The 22,072-nt window shown below is 45.5% G+C and overlaps 1 pseudogene; it reads right to left on the reverse strand.

Moving 5' to 3' along the window:
* Positions 1-713: 713 nt before the first annotated feature.
* On the reverse strand, positions 714-20,889 carry LOC120043879 (annotated as a pseudogene).
* Between the last annotated feature and the right edge of the window lie 1,183 nt (positions 20,890-22,072).

Raw genomic sequence — 22,072 nt, forward strand, 5'->3', positions numbered from 1 at the left:
TTTTCAAGCATGAACTGCTCGTTTCAAGTCCTGCCACAACATCTCAATTGGGATTAGGTCTGGACTTTGACTAGGCCATTCAAAACGTCACATTTGAGAAGAATTCATGGTTCCTTCTATTAAGGCAAGTCGTTCAGGTCCTGAGGGAGCAAAGCATCCCCAAACCATCACACTACCACCATCATTCTTGACCATTGGTATAAGGTTATTACTGTGGAATGCAGTGCTGGGTTTTCAACAGGCATAATGGGACCCATGTCGTCCAAAAAGTTATGCTTCTGACTCATCTGTCTGTAGAACATTCTTCCAAGAGTGTTGATGATCATCCAGGTACTTTTTGGCAAACTTGACTCAACCTTTTGGACGAGATGGGTCCCATTATGTCTGGCGAATAGCGAATGATGTCAGCTCTATTCATACGTTTCTATCCGCAACTTGCTGAATGTTTCACTTCACTCAATATACAGCCCCCCAAAAATGTTCAGGTCTGATTGGTTGGCTAAGGGGACACGTGATCATCAATCCCCCTTCCTATTGGCTGTTTGGATTGGCTGGATGATGATTCGCCAACGCCACTGTGTGCCACGCTCTTTAAATCTTTTTGTCCTCCGTCTCCATTCACTGGATTCCTCATGTTACAGTCCCATATCTCGTCCTCTGACTCTTCTTCCTCCTCTTCCTCAGTATCGTCCAGTATCCTCCGTCCTTGCCACTCACCAGAGGTCACATCCCCAGCTCCAGCCCTGCTTTCCCCCTTGAGTGGCCTGCCGTTGGAGTTCTCTCCTCTGGGCATGGCCCCCCTGTCCCTGGGCCTCTCCCTGCTCCTGGATGGTGGGCAGCTTGCACTGCTTGGGGCAGCGCTTCCTTAGGCTCATGAGGAAGGGCTGAGGGAGGGAAAAGATGTCCACGTTGTTGCCCAGGTTCATCCAGGCGAGGGCAGGGAAGCAGCACGGGTCCTTGAAGGTGTCGGTGAGCTGGCGAAGGACGGCACGCGCCAGCCGGTTGCCGTTGAGCGCCAGCATCTGGGGGCAGGGCACCGTGGCCAGCAGCAGCAGTAGCAGTGCCTGTGTAACAGAGTGAGTAGGATGAAGATGCCCCTCGTCGCTGATGCATTTTCCCTACTAATGATTAAGGTTAAGATTGGGGGAGGGGAGGGGAAGCTGATCCTGGATCTGCACCTAAGGAAAACGTCACCCGGAGCATAACATAGTTGAACATGCATCCCTTGTATATTGTGACTTTCACCAAAATTGAGACACTAGTGTTTATATAGCACATAGTTATTTGGAGACAACTGGCTAGGGGAGGTGACTGTGTCTGTGCATTAGTAGGGTGTACCTTCCTTCCTCTGGAGAGATTCCAAGCTGCGCTGGAGATGGGTTACACCATGAAGATAAAACAAACTAACTAGAAACAATCTAGGGTTCGATCTCTGTGGGTTACACCATGGAGACAAAACTAACTAAACTCAGCAAAAAAAGAAACGTCCTCTCACTGTCAACTTAACATGTGTAAACATTTGTATGAACATAACAAGATTCAACAACTGAGACATAAACTGAACAAGTTTCACAGACATATGACTAACAGAACTGGAATAATGTGTCCCTGAAAAAAGGGGGGAGGTCAAAATCAAAAGTAACAGTCAGTATCTGGTGTGGCCACCAGCTGCATTAAGCACTGCAGTGCATCTCCTCCTCATGGACTGCAGCAGATTTGCCAGTTCTTGCTAGGAGATGTTACCCACTCTTCCACCAAGGCACCTGCAATTTCCCAGACATTTCTGGGGGGAATGGCTCTAGCCCTCACCCTCCAACCCAACAGGTCCCAGACGTGCTCAATGGGATTGAGATCCGGGCTCTTCGCTGGCCCTGGCAGAACACTGACATTCCTGTCTTGCAGGAAATCACGCACAGAACGGGCAGTATGACTGGTGGCATTGTCATGCTGGAGGGTCATGTCAGGATGAGCCTGCAGGAAGGGTACCACATGAGGGAGGAGGATGCCTTCTCTGTAACGCACAGCGTTAAGATTGCCTGCAATGACAACAAGCTCAGTCCGATGATGCTGTGACACACCGCCCCAGACCATGACGGACCCTCCACCTCCAAATCGATCCCGCTCCAGAGTACAGGCCTCGGTGTAACGCTCATTCCTTCGACGATAACCGCGAATCCGACCGTCACCCCTGGTGAGACAAAACCGCGACTCGTCAGTGAAGAGCACTTTTTGCCAGTCCTGTCTGGTCCAGCGACGGTGGGTTTGAGCTCATAGGCGACGTTGTTGCCGGTGATGTCTGGTGAGGACCTGCCTTACAACAGGCCTTCAAGCCCTCAGTCCAGCCTCTCTCAGCCTATTGCGGACAGTCTGAGCACTGATGGAGGGATTCTGCGTTCCTGGTGTAACAAGGGCAGTTGTTGCTGCCATCCTGTACCTGTCCCGAAGGTGTGATGTTCGGATGTACTGATCCTGTGCAGGTGTTGTTACACGTGGTCTGCCACTGCAAGGACAATCAGCTGTCTGTCCTGTCTCCCTGTAGCGCTGTCTTAGGCGTCTCACAGTACGCATATTGTGTATTTGCAATATTGCAATTTAAGTTCCTCGGTGTACACATCACGGACAAACTGAATTGGTCCACCCACACAGACAGCGTTGTGAAGAAGGCGCAGCAGCGCCTCTTCAACCTCAGGAAGCTGAAGAAATTCGGCTTGTCACCAAAAGCACTCACAAACTTCTACAGATGCACAATCGAGACCATCCTGTCGGGTATCACCGCCTGGTACGGCAACTGCTCCGCCCACAACCGTAAGGCTCTCCAGAGGGTAGTGAGGTCTGCACAACGTATCACCGGGGGCAAACTACCTGCCCTTTAGGACACCTACACTACCAGATGTCACAGGAAGGCCTAAAGGATCATCAAGGACAACAACCACCCGAGTCACTGCCTGTTCACCCCACTATCATCCAGAAGGCGAGGTCAGTACAGGTGCATCAAAGCTGGGACCGAGAGATAGAAGCAGTTTTTCAATCTCAAGGCCATCAGACTGTTAAACAGCTAAATCACTAACACTGAGTGTCTGCTGCCAACATACAGACTCAATCTCTAGCCACTTTAATAATTAATAATTGGATGTAATAAATGTATCAGCTAAACAATGCCACTTTAAATAATGTTTACATACCCTACATTACTCATCCCATATTTATATACTGTACTCTATACCATCTACTGCATCTTGACTATGCCGTTCGGCCATCGCTCATCCATATATTTATATGTACATATTCTTAATCATTCCTTTAGTTGTTGTGAAATTGTTAGATTACTTGTTAGATATTACTGCACGGTCGGAACTAGAAGCACAAGCATTTCGCTACATTCACATCTGCTAACCATGTGTATGTGACCAATAAAATGTGATTTGATTTACAATGAACCCATCCTCCTATAGCTCCTGCCACCAACCTCCACTGTAGTTAACATATACTTTTAACATAATTAGCTGGAAAACATTAGTCGTGAATTTCAAATGTTACTTGGTCACCTCCCTTTCACTGCACACAAGTGGATCGTCACATCAGATACTTCTGTTTTCTCCATGTGCTCTTTGTAAAAAAACAGACCATGTCATTGGCTCAATCAGCTGCTTTAGGGAATGGCTTCAAATTGAAAAGAATATGAAACAGGTGAAATTAAACATGCAATCTGCTTTATGTAGTGCACAAGTTGACTGCATGAACAGTTGAAGTTGGAAGTTTACATACACCTTAGCCAAATACATTTAAACTCAGTTTTTTACAATTCCTGACATTTAATCTGACATTAAATAAGTAAATATTCCCTGTCTTAGGTCAGTTAGGATCATCACTTTATTTGAAGAATGTGAAATGTCAGAATAATAGTAGAGAGAATGATTTATTCAGATGTATTTTCTTTCATCACATTCCCAGTGGGTCAGAAGTTTACATACACTCAATTAGTATTTGGTAGCATTGCCTTTAAATAGGTTTAATTTGGGTCATACATTTCAGGTAGCCTTCCACAAGCTTCCCACAATAAGTTGGGTGAATTTTGGCCCATTCCTCCTGACAGAGCTGGTGTAACTGAGTCAGGTTTGTAGGCCTCCTTGCTCGCACACACTTTGTCAGTTCTGCCCACAAATGTTCTATAGGATTGAGGTCAGGGCTTTGTGATGGCCACTCCAATACCTTGACTTTGTTGTCCTTAAGCCATTTTGCCACATCTTTGGAAGTCTGCTTGGGGTCATTGTCCATTTGGAAGACCCATTTGCGACCAAGCTTTAACTTCCTGACTGATGTCTTGAGGTGTTGCTTCAATATATCCACATCATTTTCCTGTCTCATGATGCCATCTATTTTGTGAAGTGCGCCAGTCCCTTCTGCAGCAAAGCACCACTACAACAGGATGCTGCTACCCCCGTGCTTCACGGCTGGGATGGTGTTCTTCGGCTTGCAAGCATCCCCCTTTTCCTCCAAACATAACAATGGTCATTATGGGCAAACAGTTCTATTTTGTTTCATCAGACCAGAGAACATTTCTCCAAAAGGTACGATGTTTGTCCCCATGTGCAGTTGCAAAACGTAGTCTGGCTTTTTTATGCCGGTTTTGGAGCAGTGGCTTCTTCCTTGCTGAGCAGCCTTTCAGGTTATGTCAATATAGGACTCGTTTTACTGTGGATATAGATACTTTTGTACCTGCTTCCTCCAGCATCTTCACAAGGTCCTTAGATGTTGTTCTGGGATTGATTTGCACTTTTCGCACCAAAGTACGTTCATCTCTAGGAGACCGAATGTGTTTTCTTCCTGAGCAGTATGACGGCTGCGTGGTCCCATGGTGTTTATACTTGCGTACTATTGTTTGTACAGATGAACGTGGTAGCTTCAGGCGTTTGGAAATTGCTCCCAAGGATGAACCAGACTTGTGGAGGTCTACAATTTTTTTTCAGAGGTCTTTACTGATTTCTTTTGATTTTCCCATGATGTCAAGCAAAGAGGCACTGAGTTTGAAGGTAGCCCTTGAAATACATCCACATGTACACCTCCAATTGACTCAAATGATGTGAATTAGCCCATCAGAAGCTTCTAAAGCCATGACATCATTCTCTGGAATTTTCAAGCTGTTTAAAGGCACAGTTAACGTAGTGTATGTAAACTTCTGACCCACTGGAATTGTGATACACTGAATTATAAGTGAAATAATCTGTCTGTAAACAATTGTTGGAAAATGTACTTGTGTCATGCACAAATAAGATGTCCTAACTGACTTCCCAAACTATAGTTTGTTACCAAGAAATTTGTGGAGTGGTAGAAAAACGAGTTTTAATGACTCCAACCTAAGTGTATGTAAACTTCCGACTTCAACTGTATTTATTTAAAAATAACAAATATTAAAATTGATTAAAAAACAAGAAAAAAAAGTTAAAACTGTGTATTGACTGTATTGTAAATCATACCATGGGTATTTGATAATACCCCGGTATGCCTATACCGCCCAAGTATAATGTGATGTACATTACCTTCAGAAAGTATTCACACCCCTTGCCTTTTTCAAAATGTTGGTGTGTTACAGCCTGAATTTAAAATGGATTAAATTTAGAGTTTTTGTCGCTGGCTTACACACAATACCCCATAATGTCAAAGTGGAATTATGTTTTACTTTTTTTTTTTTGACTTTTTTTTTTTTTTTTTTTACAAATTAATAAAAAAAAATGGAAAGCTGAAATGTCTTGAGACAATAAGTATTCATCCCCTTTGTTATGGCAAGTCTAAATAAGTTGTAAAAATGTGCTTAACAAGTCACACAATATGTTGCATGGACTCACTGTGCAATAATGGTGTCTAACATGATGTTTGAATGAGTACCTAAAGTACCTAAACAAACATTTATTGTGGACCTGGGATTCCTGGAGTGCTTTCTGATGTAGATCATCAAAGATAACGGAATATTTATCATGTAATTTCTTGTTATGTTAACGCCATCTTTGCGGCTGTGGTGTTTTACTTTTGAGCGCCGTCTCAGATTATTGCATGCGTTTCTTTTTCCGTAAAGTTTTTTTGAAATCTGACACAGCGGTTGCATTAAGGAGAGGTATATCTATAATTCCATGTGTATAACTTGTATTATCATCTACATTTATGATGAGTATTTCTGTTGAATGATGTGGCTATGCAAAATCACTTGATGTTTTTGGAACAAGTGAATCTAACGCGCCAAACATCTTTAGGATGTTTTTAACATAAATCTTCAATAATGTTCCAACGGGAGAATTCCTTTGTCTTCAGAAAAGCAAATGGAACAGAGCTTGCTCTCACGTGAACGAGCGTCACGAGCTCAAAGCATTCTGCCAGACCTCTGACTCATTCCCCTCTCATTCGACCCCACTTCACAGTAGAAGCATCAAACAAGGTTCTATAGACTGTTGTCATCTAGTGGAAGCCCTAGGAAGTGCAACATGACCCCATTTCCACTGTATCTTGGATAAGCAAAGAGTTGAAAACCTACAAACCTCAGATTTCCCACTTCCTGGTTGGATTTTTTCTTAGGTTTTTGCCTGCCATATGAGTTGTGTTATACTCACAGACATCATTCAAACAGTTTTAGAAACTTCAGAGTGTTTTCTATCCAAATATACTAATAATATGCATATCCTAGGATCTGGGCCTGAGTAGCAGGCAGTTTACTCTGGTCACGCTTTTCATCCGGACTTGAAAATACTGCCCCCTATCCCAAAGAAGTTAATGCCTCATCATCTCCAACAGACATAGTGGGCAGAAGATCGGTTCCCGTTCCTGTATTCCAGATGATAGAAGTTGCCTCTCACTGTTGATCCAGAATCAGATATATTTCATCCTCCTAATAGTTACGGCTAGGTTTGGTGGTAGGATAATCTGATCCTATATCTGAGGTTAGGGCCAACCTTTACATTACCACAAGCAGAAAGGTAGTGATTGGTCTGAATTTACATTGGGTCCCCTGCCACTGTAGTAGAAAGTATGTTTGTATCATCCTAATACGGTAGTATGCTTTTGTAAGTGTAACAGAGGTGGTTCTGAACCATGCTCGGTGGTAAGTAACCTTGCCTGAGACCTGAAAACATGCGTTGGCTTCCCAAGCGAATGCATAGGCTTTAGCTCAACAGGCTAACACAGTTTTGTGGAACATAGAAGACTACAGGTGTATGAGAGAATTGGGGCATACACTGAGTGTACAAAGCATTAGGAACACATTCCTAATATTGAGTTGCACCCCCTTTTGCCATCAGAACAGCCTCAATTCATCGGGGCATGGACTCTCCACAGTTGTGTCAAGTTGGCTGGATGTCCTTTGGGTGGTGGACCATTCTTGATACACACAGGAAACTGTTCAGTGTGAAAAACCCAGCAGCGTAGCAGTTCTTGACACACTCATACCGGTGCGCCTGGCAAATAAAATAAAATTGTATTTGTCACATGCGCCGAATACAACAAGTGTCGACTTTACCGTGAAATGCTTACTTACGAGCCCTTAACCAACAATGCAGTTAAAAAGTATGACAATGAATAGATACAAATAATATAGTAACACAATAAAAGAACAATGGCGAGGCTATATACAGGCTACATACAAAGAGTACAGGTACCTAATCAGTGTACTAGTGTATGAGGTAGTTGGGGTGATTGATTGAGGTAATATGTACATGTAGGTAGGGGTGAAAAGCAGAAAGTCTGCGTAGCCATTTAATGAACTGTTCAGCAGTATTCTGACTTTGTGGTAGAAGCTGTTCAGGAGCCTTTTGGTCCCAGACTTGGTGCTCTGGTACCGCGCAGTAGCAGAGAGAACAGACTGTGACTTGGGTGGCTGGAGTCTGACAATTTTTAGGGCCTTCCTCTGACACTGCCTGGTATAGAGGTCCTGGATGACAGAGAGCTTGGCCAGTGATGTACTGGGCCGTACGCTCTACCCTCTGTAGCGCCTTGCGGTTGGATGCCAAGCAATTGCCATACAAGACGTGATGCAGCCAGTCAAGATTCTCCCGATGGTGCAGCTGTATAACTTTTTGAGGATCTGAGGGCCCATGCACCTACTACCATACCCTGTTCAAAAGCACTTACATATTTTGTCTTGCCCCTTCACCCTCTGAATGGCACACATACACAATCCATGTCTCAATTGTCTCAAGACTTAAAAATCCTTCTTTAACCGGTCTCCTCCGCTTCATCTACACTGATTGAAGTGGATTTAACAAGTGACATCAATAAGGGATCATCGCTCTCACCTGGTTTCACCTGGTCAGTCTAATGGTTTGTACACTAACAGTACAAATCCCTCCATAAGAGCCCTTGATTGGCTTTTCATTCCATCACTGACTTCGCAAGCTGCGGAACATCCCATGAATTCATCCCCGATATAGAGACTGTGAGTAGGTATTGTGAGGGTACTTGGATTAGAAAGGAGACATGTTCTGCACCATATAGGTACAACTGGCAGCCGGAATCGCTTTCAGGATATCATGCACTAGCATTAGCACGCGCAACACACACACGTCTTTCTGCACAATAGTTACTGTAAAAAGGTGCTGCTAGCATCTGGAATCCCTTAGAGTATATCAAGCCCTACCATTAGCACAACAAACGAGTATCTCCCAGTTGCAGAGGCATCCAAACAATGCGGTGGCTGCACTAAGCCTGGGGTTAAGTGCTAGCGCCATGTGCCGGGGAAGAGGGAGACGGGCGCGAACACGAACATACAGAAGCAGCCAGGAGAGAGAGAGTCGCATTGAAGCTAATCGCATTAGTACAGTAGTACAAGCCTTTCGCATTCCTTCCAGCTTATTCCCCCATAATAGCAGAGAATGAGAGGAATTTTTAGGGGTGATGGCAAGGGAGACGGAGAGAGAGAAAGAGAGTGTTCCAGAACATGTGGGTCTCTGACCTCCTTCTGCCCCCAGCATGGCAGTACACAGTCACACACACACACTTTTCTCTGTTGTGAAGGAACCCTCTAAATCTGGCTAGAGATTTCATCGCTCTTCTTTATCTCATTTTTTCTTATTTTCTTCTGTGTACCCAACACATTATCACAAATTATTGTGAAATAGACACAAATTACGTATTTGAAATTCGTGACAGGCACACAAAAAAAAAATAAATAATTCTGCCCAAAAATTTCCTTATAAGGCATGTACGCAATATTCTTCATAAAGAATTCTAATTCCAAGGCTAGGGTTTAGGGTTAGAGATAAGACAATCAGAATACGTTTTTTCCTCCCCCAAAATAGTTCCGTCTCACGATTCCCGAGCATGAAACGTTCAATGTGCTGCGTGGCTATAATGACGAAAAACAGATTCCATGGAATTGAATAGTGGACTTTTGCACAGATGGGGCTCCATCTATGGCAGGATGGCAGGCAGGCCTGTGCACTCTAGTTATAAATGTGTCTCCCTCTGCCATATGGACGCATTGTATTATACACTGAGAGCAATTGGCGGCAAAAGAGCTGAGCACAGAACTCTGAGATATACTGCAGCAGGTAACTTCGATTGTAATCTCCATTAAATCCCATCCACTGTGCAAAACTATGTGGAGATTACATAATGACAGATTTTTTTTCACATGATTGGGGTCGCAAAAATGTTCAGATGTGGTTATGGAACAAAAATGTTTGGGAAGCCCTGGGTTAGGGTTAGCTAACATGCTAGCAAAATAGTTAAAAAGTTGTAAGTAGTTGCAAAATTGCTAAAATGCTAAAGTTGTGCATCATGTGATTCAAACTTTTGGGTTGCTAGACCTTCCTGTTAAATGCCCACCCATCCTCCCTGACTGACCAACCTCCCTCCTATTGTTTCTGTCTTAAGTAACCTACTGCCTTCATCTGTGATTGAAATACACTGTATAAGAATAGTGTGGCGGCCATTTTTTTCTGCGTGTCTCTGTCACAATTTTTTTTTTCACAATATTTTGTGATAGTGAGTTGGTGTACCACAATTCAGCTTTTAGCTGCTAATGTGTACAAGATTACCTATAAACATTCTTGCATGCGTGTGTTTGCAGTTGACACTGTACTAGGTGTGCGTCCCAAATAGCATCATATTCCCTAAACAGTATAGTGCACTACCTTTGACCACACTACTTTTGACCAGAACCTCATGGGCCTTGGTCAAAAGTAGTGCAATATGTAGGGAATAGGGTGACATTTGAGACGCACAGAGGTGTTTGAGTGGGAAGAAGTATTAGTGAGTGAGTTCCCCACCTGTGTGGCAGAGGTAAAGTGATGATCCATTAACCTGTGAAGAGCTATTGTCTTATCTGTCTCTGATCTCCCCATTGGTAGAAAGGATCAATTGAGGCCATGCCTATAACCAGACTAATGAGACAGTCAGTCAAACGTGTGTGTATGTGTGTGTGTGTGTGCCTGCGCGAGTAAGTGGATTCGTGAATGAGTGCATGCATGTGTGTGATGAGTGCAGGTGTTCTGTCGTAGGGGCAGTGGCCTCACCTGGGCTGAGGCTTGCTCTTCAGGAGCCCCTGCCTTCGCCACTTGGAGTGAGGGCTCAGGTGTTACATCAACTGCTGACACACCTTCTCCATAGCACCCAGGAAATCCCGTTCCTGAGAAGGAAAAGAAAGAAAGAGGCAGAGAGAGAACATTCAGAAGTGTGTCAGAGCATGTGATGGAAAATGTTATTGTGTGAAGAGACTTTTGTCTTTTGTGTCATATATAATACTTGGTTCCTGTCTGTGCTTGGTAAATATATGGGGGGGGGGACATGACCCCCTCCTTAGGACCATTTGGCAGAATGCCCAGATTATGTTTTATATGTTGAAATGATGGTGCCAGACACATGCAGGAACCAACCTATGAACCATGCAAATATAACTTGTCTGTTTAAGCAGTATACTGTATAAGAGAACTAACGGGACTCCCCAACAGAGCTCACTTCAGAGCGGTACTTTATGTATCCATGTTTGACTGACCTCTCCAGCTTGCTGTTAATAAACATTGATTCATCTAAGATTGACTTCAGGTGTCCCTAGAGGTAATTTCCACGACCGGCGAATGAGAGTGAGTGATGTTATTGGACCTTCGTTTTCATAACAGCCTTGACTTGTAGCCCAGCATGTTTTCTTTCCATGTCTGCTGCCAGAGCATATATTGACTGGGCCTGTATTGATCCCTGAGGCACTCCTCTGTCTTGACTGGTTCTGAAGAGGATTTACACAGCCCAGCTAGCACATTTGGTTCCTTGGAAGTTCAGGGAACGTAACTCTTTGGTTTCCGATTGTTTCGGAGAACAAAGCCATACGTTTCCTGACTGGTAAAACAATGTTTTTTTAAACATTCTGAGAACAGAAGTGAAAATTTCACCTATTCTGGGAACATTTTACTCTGGTTTAATTAACATTCTGAGAAGAGAAATTATAAGTTTAGGTTTTTGAATAACTTCCTTAACTTTCACTGAACGTTTCAATAAGACTTAATAACAGTGCTAGCTTAGGTTTACTGTTTTGAAATCCAGGCACAGATAAGACATGGAAATTAATTTGCTTAGGCATTAATCATGCAAACATATTTTCTTTTTTGTGGCATGGCGTCAGTGATATTAGAACGTATGATCTTCTGTTCTCTATCCCTGGAATTAGTCCACTGTGCCACCAGGATGGAGCTAGCATGCCATGTTTTTTAACTCAAAGCTGTTCATTTTAGTCTATTCAAACAGATCCCATTACAAAGGAAACAAATCACTCGTTAAGATTAGTGGGCGCTGCCAACACACCTAACAAGATAGAGGATAGAGAGTTTTGACGCTGAGAACAGAATGTACAGTGCCTTCAGAAAGTATTCTGTCACGATCGTCATAATAAGCGGACCAAGGCGCAGCGGGATATGAAGACATCTTCTTTTATTAAAGATGACGAAACACGAAACTAACACTTTTACAAAACAAAACAACAAACGACCGTGAAGCTACAAACGTAAGTGCATACACAAGCTACAAACGTTCAACATAGACAATTATGACACCTTAAACAATACACACACCCTAAACTAGACAAAACACACAAACATCCCCCATGTCACACCCTGACCTAACTAAACTAATAAAGAAAATCAATATAACAGAGGCCAGGGTGTGACAGTACCCCCCCCCCAAAGGTGCGGACTCCGGCCGCAAAACCTGACACAGAAGGGGAGGGTCCGGGTGGGCCTTCCTATGGTGGCGGCTCGGGTGCGGGACGTGGACCCCCCTCCACCATAGTCACTAACCGCTTTGGTGGCGCCTTTGGAACGGCGAGTCCCGGACTGAATACCATCCCAGAGGGCGCCACTGGACTGAGGGGCAGCTCCGGACTGGCAGATGGCTCTGGCGGATCCTGGCTGGCTGGCTGGCTCTGGCGGATCCTGGCTGGCTCTGGCGGATCCTGGCTGGCTCTGGCGGATCCTGGCGGATCCTGGCTGGCTCTGGCGGATCCTGGCTGGCTCTGGCGGATCCTGGCTGGCTCTGGCGGATCCTGGCTGGCTGGCTGGCTCTGGCGGATCCTGGCTGGCTGGCTCTGGTTGGCTGGCGGATCCTGGCTGGCTGGCTGGCTCTGGCGGATCCTGGCTGGCTGGCTGGCTCTGGCGGATCCTGGCTGGCTGGCTGGCTCTGGCGGATCCTGGCTGGCTGGCTGGCTCTGGCGGATCCTGGCTGGCTGGCTGGCGGATCCTGGCTGGCTGGCTGGCGGATCCTGGCTGGCTGGCTGGCGGATCCTGGCTGGCTGGCTGGCTGGCTCTGGCGGATCCTGGCTGGCTGGCTGGCTGGCTCTGGCGGATCCTGGCTGGCTGGCTGGCTCTGGCGGATCCTGGCTGGCTGGCTGGCTCTGGCGGATCCTGGCTGGCTGGCTGGCTCTGGCGGATCCTGGCTGGCTGGCTGGCTCTGGCGGATCCTGGCTGGCTGGCTGGCTCTGGCGGATCCTGGCTGGCTGGCTGGCTCTGGCGGATCCTGGCTGGCTGGCTGGCTCTGGTGGATCCTGGCTGGCTGGCTGGCTCTGGCGGGTCCTGGCTGGCTGGCTGGCTCTGGCGGGTCATGGCTGGCTGGCTGGCTCTGGCGGGTCATGGCTGGCTGGCTGGCTCTGGCTGGTCCTGGCTGGCTGACGGCTCTGGCTGGTCATGGCTGGCTGACGGATGGCTCAGATGGCGCTGGGCAGACGGATGGCTCAGATGGCGCTGGGCAGACGGATGGCTCAGATGGCGCTGGGCAGGCAGGCAGCTCAGACGGCGCTGGGCAGACGGGCAGGTTCAGGCGCCGCTGGGCAGACGGGCAGTTCAGGCGCCGCTGGGCAGACGGGCAGTTCAGGCGCCGCTGGGCAGACGGGCAGTTCAGGCGCCGCTGGGCAGACGGGCAGTTCAGGCGCCGCTGGGCAGACGGGCAGTTCAGGCGCCGCTGGGCAGACGGGCAGTTCAGGCGCCGCTGGGCAGACGGCAGACTCTGGCCGGCTGAGACGCACTGTAGGCCTGGTGCGTGGTGCCGGAACTGGAGGTACCGGGCTAAGGACACGCACCTTCAGGCTAGTGCGGGGAGCAGGAACAGGGCACACTGAGTTCTCGAGGCGCACTATAGGACTGGTGCGTGGTACCGGGACTGGTGGTACCGGGCTGAGGGCACGCACCTCAGGGCGAGTGCGGGGAGAAGGATCAGTGCGTACAGGGCTCTGGAGACGCACATGAGGCTTGGTGCGTGGTGCCGGAACTGGTGGTACCGGACTGGAGACACGCACCTCAAGGCTAGTGCGGGGAGCAGGAACAGGGCACACTGAGTTCTCGAGGCGCACTATAGGACTGGTGCGTGGTACCGGGACTTGTGGTACCGGGCTGAGGGCACGCACCTCAGGATGAGTGCAAGAAGCAGGAACAGGACACACCGGGTTGTGAAGGTGTACTGGAGACCTGGTGTGTATAGCCGGCATCAAATCTTCCGGAACTTTAACACAAGTTTCAGGCTGAGTACGAGGAACTGACACAGGTGGCATCGGACAGCTAACACGCTCCTCAGGGAGAATGCCATGCATACTCTGCCAAATCAACAGCTCTCTCTCTTCACTCTCCAATTTCGTCAACAACTCCTCGAATGTCTCATAATCTCCCCTTCGTTCACTCTCCTCCAATCTGTCCAATAACTCCTCGACAATCTCAGACTCACCCCTCAACTTCGCCGACTGCTCCAAGTGCCCCCCCCCCCCCCCCAATAATTTTATTGGGCTGTCTCTCGGGCTTCCTACCGTGTCGCCGTGCTGCCTCCATCTCTGCCTTGGGGCGGTGATATTCCCCAGGGTCCTCTCCCGTCTAGGATTTCCTCCCATGTCCAGAAATCCTGCGATCGCTGCTGTTGCTTTTTATTCCGCCGCTTGGTCCTTTGTTGGTGGGTAATTCTGTCACGATCGTCATAATAAGCGGACCAAGGCGCAGCGGGATATGAAGACATCTTCTTTTATTAAAGATGACGAAACACGAAACGAACACTTTTACAAAACAAAACAACAAACGACCGTGAAGCTACAAACGTAAGTGCATACACAAGCTACAAACGTTCAACATAGACAATTACCCACAAACACCTAAAGCCTATGGCTGCCTTAAATATGGCTCCCAATCAGAGACAACAATAAACAGCTGTCTCTGATTGAGAACCAAATCAGGCAACCATAGACTTTCCTAAACACCTACACTGAACACAACCCCATACATACTAAAAACCCCTTAAACAATACACACACCCTAAACTAGACAAAACACACAAACATCCCCCATGTCACACCCTGACCTAACTAAACTAATAAAGAAAATCAATATAACAGAGGCCAGGGTGTGACATATTCACAACCCTTGACTTTTTGCACATTTTGTTGGGTTACAGCCTGAATTCAAAATTGATTACATTTAGATTTGTCACCAGCCTACACACAATACCACATAATGTGAAAGTGGAATAATCAACCCATTTGTTATGGCAAGCCTAAATAAGTTCAGGAGTAAACATATGCTTAACAAGTCACAAGTTGCATGAACTCACTCTGTGTGCAATAATTATTTTTGAATGACTACCTCATCTCTGTACCCTACATCTACAATGATCTGTAAGGTTACAAAGTCAAGCAGTGCATTTTCAACACAGATTCAACTACAAAGACCAGGGAGGTTTTCCAATGCCTCGCAAAGAAGGGCACCTATTGGTATATGGGTAAAAATATCCCTTTCAGCATGAAGTTATTAATTACACTTTGGATGGTGTATCTATACACCCTGTCAGTACAAAGATACAGGTATCCTTCCTAACTCAGTTGCCAGAGAGGAAGGAAACCGCTCAGGGATTTCAGCATGAGGCCAATGGTGTCTTTAAAATAGTTAGAATTTAATGGCTGTGATAGGAAAAAACTGAGGCTGGATCAACAACATTGCAGTTACTCTACAATACTAACCTAATTGACAGAGTGAAAAGAAGGAAGCTTGTGCAGAAAACAAATATTCCCAAACATGCATTTTGTTTGCAACAAGGCACTTAAGTAATACTGCAAAAAATCTGGCAAAGCAATTAACATTTTGTCCTGAATAAAGTGTTATGTTTGGGGCAAATCCAATAAAACACATTACTGGTAATGAGTGCGCTGAGAGTCAGGAAGCAAGTACAGGGAGTGAGTGTTATAATAAACAAATAAACAAAACAAACAACGCACCGACATGAAAGAGTCAACACCTGAGGAAAGAACCAAGGGTAGTGACAGATATAGGGAAGATAATCAAGGAGATGGAGTCCAGGTGAGTGTCATGAGGCGCTGGTGCGCTTGACGATGGTGTCAGGTGTGCGGGATAATCAGCAGCCTGATGACCTAGAGGCCGAATACGTGACAATACCCCCTCCCCAATGCGCGGCTCCAGCCGCAGGACGCCGACAAAGGAGACGAACCCGGGGATCAGGAGCGGACCGGTCCCCCCTGCTGAAGCGCGGGAACCTGAGGGAAGTGATGGAGTCCAGGTGAGTCTGATGATGTGCGTAACGATGGTGACAGGTGTGCACCATAACGAGCAGCCTGGTGACCTAGAGGCCGGAGAGGGAGCACACGTGACATTACTGAGTACCACTCTCCATATATTTCAAGCATAGTGTAGCTGCATCATGTTATGGGTATGCTTGTAATTGTTAAGGACTGGGGAGTTTTTCAGGATAAAAAAAGAAACAGAATGGAGCTAAGCACAGGCAAAATCCTACAGGAAAACCTGGTTGTCTGCTTTCTACCAGACACTGGGAGATGAAGTCCCCTTTCAGCAGGATAATAACCTAAAACACAAGGCCAGATCTACAGTGGAGTTGCTTACCAAGAACACAGTGAATGTTCCTGAGGGGCCGAGTTACAGTTTTGACTTAAATCTACGGCAAGACCTGAAAATGGTTGTCTAGCAATAATCACAACCAATTTGACAGAGCTTGAAAAACACTGACTCAGGTGTGTGAAAACATGTTTTCAATTTGTCATTGTAGGGTATTGCGTGTAGAAGGGTGAGAAACCCCCCCCCAATTTAATCAATTTTGAATTTAGGCTGTAACACAAAATGTGGAATAAGTCAAGGGGTATGAATACTTCCTGAAGGCACTGTATATGTTTTTAAATAACATTCTCAGGATGTTCTTTGAACGTTACTAATGTTTTCTTGTGGTTTTTATGGAAGGTTTTCTGAATGAATATCTTGATTCTGTTAACTTCTCTAGGGTAGGGGGCAGCATTCGGAATTTTGGATGAAATGCATGCCCAAATTAAACTGTCTGCATCTCGGGCCCAGAATATATGATATGCATATAACTGGTAGATATGGATAGAAAACACTCTAAAGTTTCCAAAACTGTTAAAATAGTGTCTGTGAGTATAACAGAACTGATTTGGCAGGCAAAAACCTGAGAAAAATCCATTCAGGAAGTAGTTTTGTTTTTGTAGTTTTCTATTCAATGCCAATACAGTATCCATTGACTTAGGACTCAAAATGCAGTTTCTATGCCTCCCACTAGATGTCAACAGTCTTCAGAAAATGTTTCAGGCTTGTATTCTGAAAAATGAAGAAGTAAGAGCAGTCTGAATGAGTGGACCCTGCCGTGTCAGAGCTTTTTCCTGCGCAAGACCGAGAGAGTGCGTTTCTTGTTTACATTTTATATTGACGACGTTATTGTCCGGTTGAAATATTATTGATTATTTAGGCTAAAAACAACCTGAGGTTTGAATATTAACATCGTTTGACATGTTTCTATGAACTTTACGGATACAATTTGGATTTTTTTGTCTTCCTGTTTTTACTGAGTTTGAGCCTGTGGATTACTGAAGAAAACGCGCGAACAAAACGGAGGTTTTTGGGTATAAAGAGACTTTATCGAACAAAAATAAAATTTATTGAGTAAATTAATGTCTGCTGAGTGCAACCATATGTAGATCATCAAAGGTAAGGGATTAATTTGATCTCTATTTCTAAATTGTGTAACTGTTCTACCTGGCTGGCTACTGTTTGTAATGATTTGTCTAGTGGGCTATGTTCTCATAATCGTAAGACAGAGGTTATGAATGTGTTTGGGTGTGCACACGTGCCTGTATGTGTGCACCTCAGCGCGACAGAGGTTAGCTGCGAGGCCCCATCTCTGTAGCATCATCAAACCCACCCCCTCTCTCCCTGCTCCATTCAAGTGGTGATTATCAAAACAAACCAATGAAAGCAAAGCCACAGTGGCAAAATGAATGGGCACAGCGACACACCAACACAAAGACACGAGTCACATTGGCAACAACTGCAATGGAAGGTACCACACACATATACAAAAGGTAACGAACAATGAATACTTTGATAAACAAAATGAATGTTGTCAAACAATGTTATTTCTGGCATAAGAAAGCAATTTCATACCCTTCCTATGTGTTTGTGTGAGTGCATATGAAAGAGAGTGAGCGAGAGTGTTCCTCAGGCAGTCGGTCTCTATATATAGTTCAGTCTCTGCGAGTGTGTATGTCTGACCCCAACCCTCTATGGCTTGTCATCTTGGACTATTCAACTGGAGGACATTTTCTAAATAGCTCCTGGTGACCACTCTTAGAACACACATTCTCAGCAACTATTGTGAAGTAACAAATAAAAGGACAAACATCTCTATGGTCAATTTCTCTCGGCTCGCCTTAATCATGTATCGTTTCTGCCAGTGAGTGAGTGGGTGGGCGAGTGAGTCACTGAGCCCTCAAGCATCGCGGTGAGCACATTTCAATCTCTGCCCCAGCCATATCCACTTCAAAATTAATAAATTGGAGATGGGAACTTCCCCTATGCTTGTATCCAGACACACACACACACGCACAAACACACAAGCACACACGCGCATGCAACACATGAATGCAGTCACACACACTATTTAATTAATGCTATTCAAACACTCACCAAAATGTAATTACCCTGACAGACTTTAGCGAACGTAAATTACACACCAACACTGAAGAGAAAAGTATGTGTGAGTGAGTGAGTGAGATAAAGAGAGATTGTGTCTGTGGGAGAGAGACCGAGAGAGAAAAAAAGAGAGATTGTGTCCACGAGAGAGAGAGAGGGCGAGATGGTCCCACCATCTTGGGGCAGGTCACACATCTGGCCAGGCTGATGATGAGGTCGTGGGTGATAGGATCCGCCAGGTTCCTGAAGCTGGCGTAGCGTTACAGAACATCGTCCAGAGACGTGGACTCCATGCCTAGATCCTACAGCCAGGGGAAAAGGGATTGACTGATTACATTGAATTCACTTGGGGGTGAATCCTAACTTCCACTTAAGCTTTCACTTAGTCATACATTGATGTCAATGGTGTGGTATGGTGATCATGCAGCACACACACACACACACACACAACATTGTGCAGTGACGTCACCCACCAACACATCAACTGTCGCTCACGGAGTGACAAGCCAGCTTCTTGCTCTGTCAGTAGCACAGTTGACTTTAGTGATGCTATAATTTGGTGTATGCTTATATTTGTCCTATTTCACACGTATTGGAAATGTGTTTTTTGCATATACCACTCTCCCTAAAACAACCATTATCAACAGCAACCCAGGAGCAATTAAAGTTAAGTGCCTCGCTCAAGGGCACAACAGATTTTCCACCTTGTCGGGTCGGAGATTCGAACTAGTGGCCTTTAGGTTACTGTCCCAACACACCAACCGCTAGGCTACCTGCTGCCGTACTGGACAGGGTTCAAAGTTTGCGTCTTACCATGTCTAGAGGACAGGGACGCAACTCACTCTGTTCCATAAGCTTCTACTCTATACTACACTACGTAAAGTTGCAGGTTCAATACCCAAAAGACAACTTCATGGGCTGGTTTCCCAGACACAAATGAAGGCTAGTCAAGGACTACAAAACGTGCCAAATGCAGATTATCCATCAAAAGTGTTTCTTATTCCACGACTATGCTTAATCTGTGTCCGGGAAACTGTCCCTCGATGTAGCCTACTGATTTACCTTCCCTGGGAGAGAACATCTGAATGCAAAACGACTGTCCAGCTCCAACAAACGTACCATCCCAAATGGTACCCTATATAGTACACTACTTTAGAGCACTACCTTATGGGCCCAGGTCAAAAGTAGTACAATATATAGAGAATAAGGTGCCATTTGGGACACAGACAGTGATTAGCACAGGGATGTCAGGGGGGACAAATAGCATTCACGTCATAACGGATTCTCCATTTGAAAGAGAACGACGCCTCTGTTCTGCTCTACAACTGGCCTGCGCTAGCCTGCTAACATTAGCATGAAAATACACCGGACATCATGGGACAACAAAACAAAAGGAAAACATGATGCTGTGGATACTGGGCAGAGTAAGATATGGACCGACTTTTAAAACCAGGGTCATATTCACTAGGAAGCAAATGGTCTGGAATGGGGAGGGTGTACCTGAACATAAGAAGCACTTGTTTTCCATTGTAAAAATGTTTTGCTACAGTGTGCACTAAAGAATAAGACCCAGGAATGGTACAGGTGTGTGCAAATAGAGTAGTATATTTCTGTAACAACCAAGGAGAATAGTATATAAATATTGGCATACAGAACTACACACACTCTTTGCATATTATTGTATGAAACAATAATTACACCACTGGATATGTAGGCGTACTTGAGAGACCCACATATAGGGAGTTAACATTGTAAATTAGCTAAACAGGACACATGAAATACGTTTGATAATTCATAATACTCTAGGGGCCTATTGAACTGCAGATATTAAGAGGAAAGGGGAATCCGTGGTAAATCAATGGGCTTGAGATCAGGGTCATATTCATTAGTGCAAAACACAGCAAAACATTCTGTAATGGAAAACAAAAATGCCTGTTTGATCTGTTTACTTCCGATTGGCTTCTAGTGAATGGGGGAGGGGGGGTGAAGCACCTTTCACTAATTTAAAGTCCAAGTAGCAACAACCTCCCAGGGGTCCCAGCTGAGCCACATGCATGGGACCTCATACAGATTTTCACTAAATCAAGCACCTACAGCAATGGGTTATGAGTGTCACAAACATCCTGTGTGTGAGAATAGGCCCTATACCCACGTGATTTTTTGATACACCCCCCCTCTCTCTCTCTCACACACACACACACAAGCCCTCACATACCCCAACACAACTCACCTGTCGGAGTGTCTTCAGCAGCTCGGTCGCGTCCTCTTGACTCCCGTCCCTAGCCATCACCCCCTGGATCATACTGACGCGTCTATGGTAGGGTGGAGGAGCCCCGCGCGTCCCCAGACTACCACCGCCGCCTGTATGCGCTCTGCGTCCGTCTCCAAGCAGTGAGCATGACCCCCCGGAGTCCGACGCGGCTCCCTTCGTCTGTTTAGTCCCCATCGTGCGTCGTAAACGGAGTTCCCAAATCGTGAATGACGTCTATTAATCTGTAAAACTTGCTACTCACTCAACCTCCCGTAGCACGAGGGACGACAAAGCGAACGAGCAATGCATCATTAGAAAAACTAAAAACAGCACATTTGGTGAATGTGCATGCACAAAAAAGTTCGCGCTGCGCAAATACAATAGACCTATTGCTCAAGATGGCAAAAAATAAAGATACCTAATGCAAGTATCCAGTCCATAGGTTAGCCTACTGCATACAAATAACCAGGCAGACGTAGCTCCACACATCGCAGTGAGGCATAAAATATAGGCTACAAGTCACTTGACCTGCAGAAATAAAGGATGCGCTTGATTTCCTCGAGCGGTCTCAGATTCAAGCGCATGCAGATAGTCCATAGAACAGACAATTGGTGGAAAATATTCTAGCCAGACCTGATGTAAATCGAAATGGCAATTGAAGGGCATATGCGAAACTGAATTAATCTCATTCAGACAGGTTGGGGGAGAAGATATAGAGAGATGGAGGTGGTGATCTAAAGATGACGAAACTGCAGCCTTCACAATTACATTTACTCTGTAGGCCTACCCATTCACATTGTTCAAACCGTGGTTTATCTATTTTACTTGATGTGGATAACTGCTCCCTTGTAGGTTTTGGGAATTGCTACAGGCAGCATGGGTTTCTTCTAATTCTAATGGCCAATTACTGCACGGACATATAGGTGTCTAAATATCAGAGTTATGTAGAGTATAGGAAGAAGTGGGTCAGTTCACAAACATTTCCATTTTAAAGTGTAACTATTTTCAGTCCGTCCTCCATTAGTAAGAGGTGGACAGTAAGAGAGTAACAGGGTGGATCATAAAAGTAATAGGTTGGACAGTAACAGGGTTGACATTTTCAGGCTTGAATCAGCCAGAACTTTCTATGTGACTGTAGGCACATTGGGTGCAAAAAGAAAGAAGATAATTCTGAAATGGAGCATTCCCACAGGCACTCCTGCCGGGAGGCATAACATATGACTGCGACATTGACCTCCACCAAGCAAAGACATTTATTAGTAAAAATTATGAACCTGCCAAAAATAACGTAAGGGTGTACGGACCGACGCTGGAAAAAAGAAGCAGGTACTCCCCGTTTTGACCATTTAATGTGGGACAGACATTGACCATGAACAGA

This window comes from Salvelinus namaycush, chromosome 3, assembly GCF_016432855.1.
Source record: "Salvelinus namaycush isolate Seneca chromosome 3, SaNama_1.0, whole genome shotgun sequence".
In the NCBI taxonomy this organism is placed as follows: domain Eukaryota; kingdom Metazoa; phylum Chordata; class Actinopteri; order Salmoniformes; family Salmonidae; genus Salvelinus; species Salvelinus namaycush.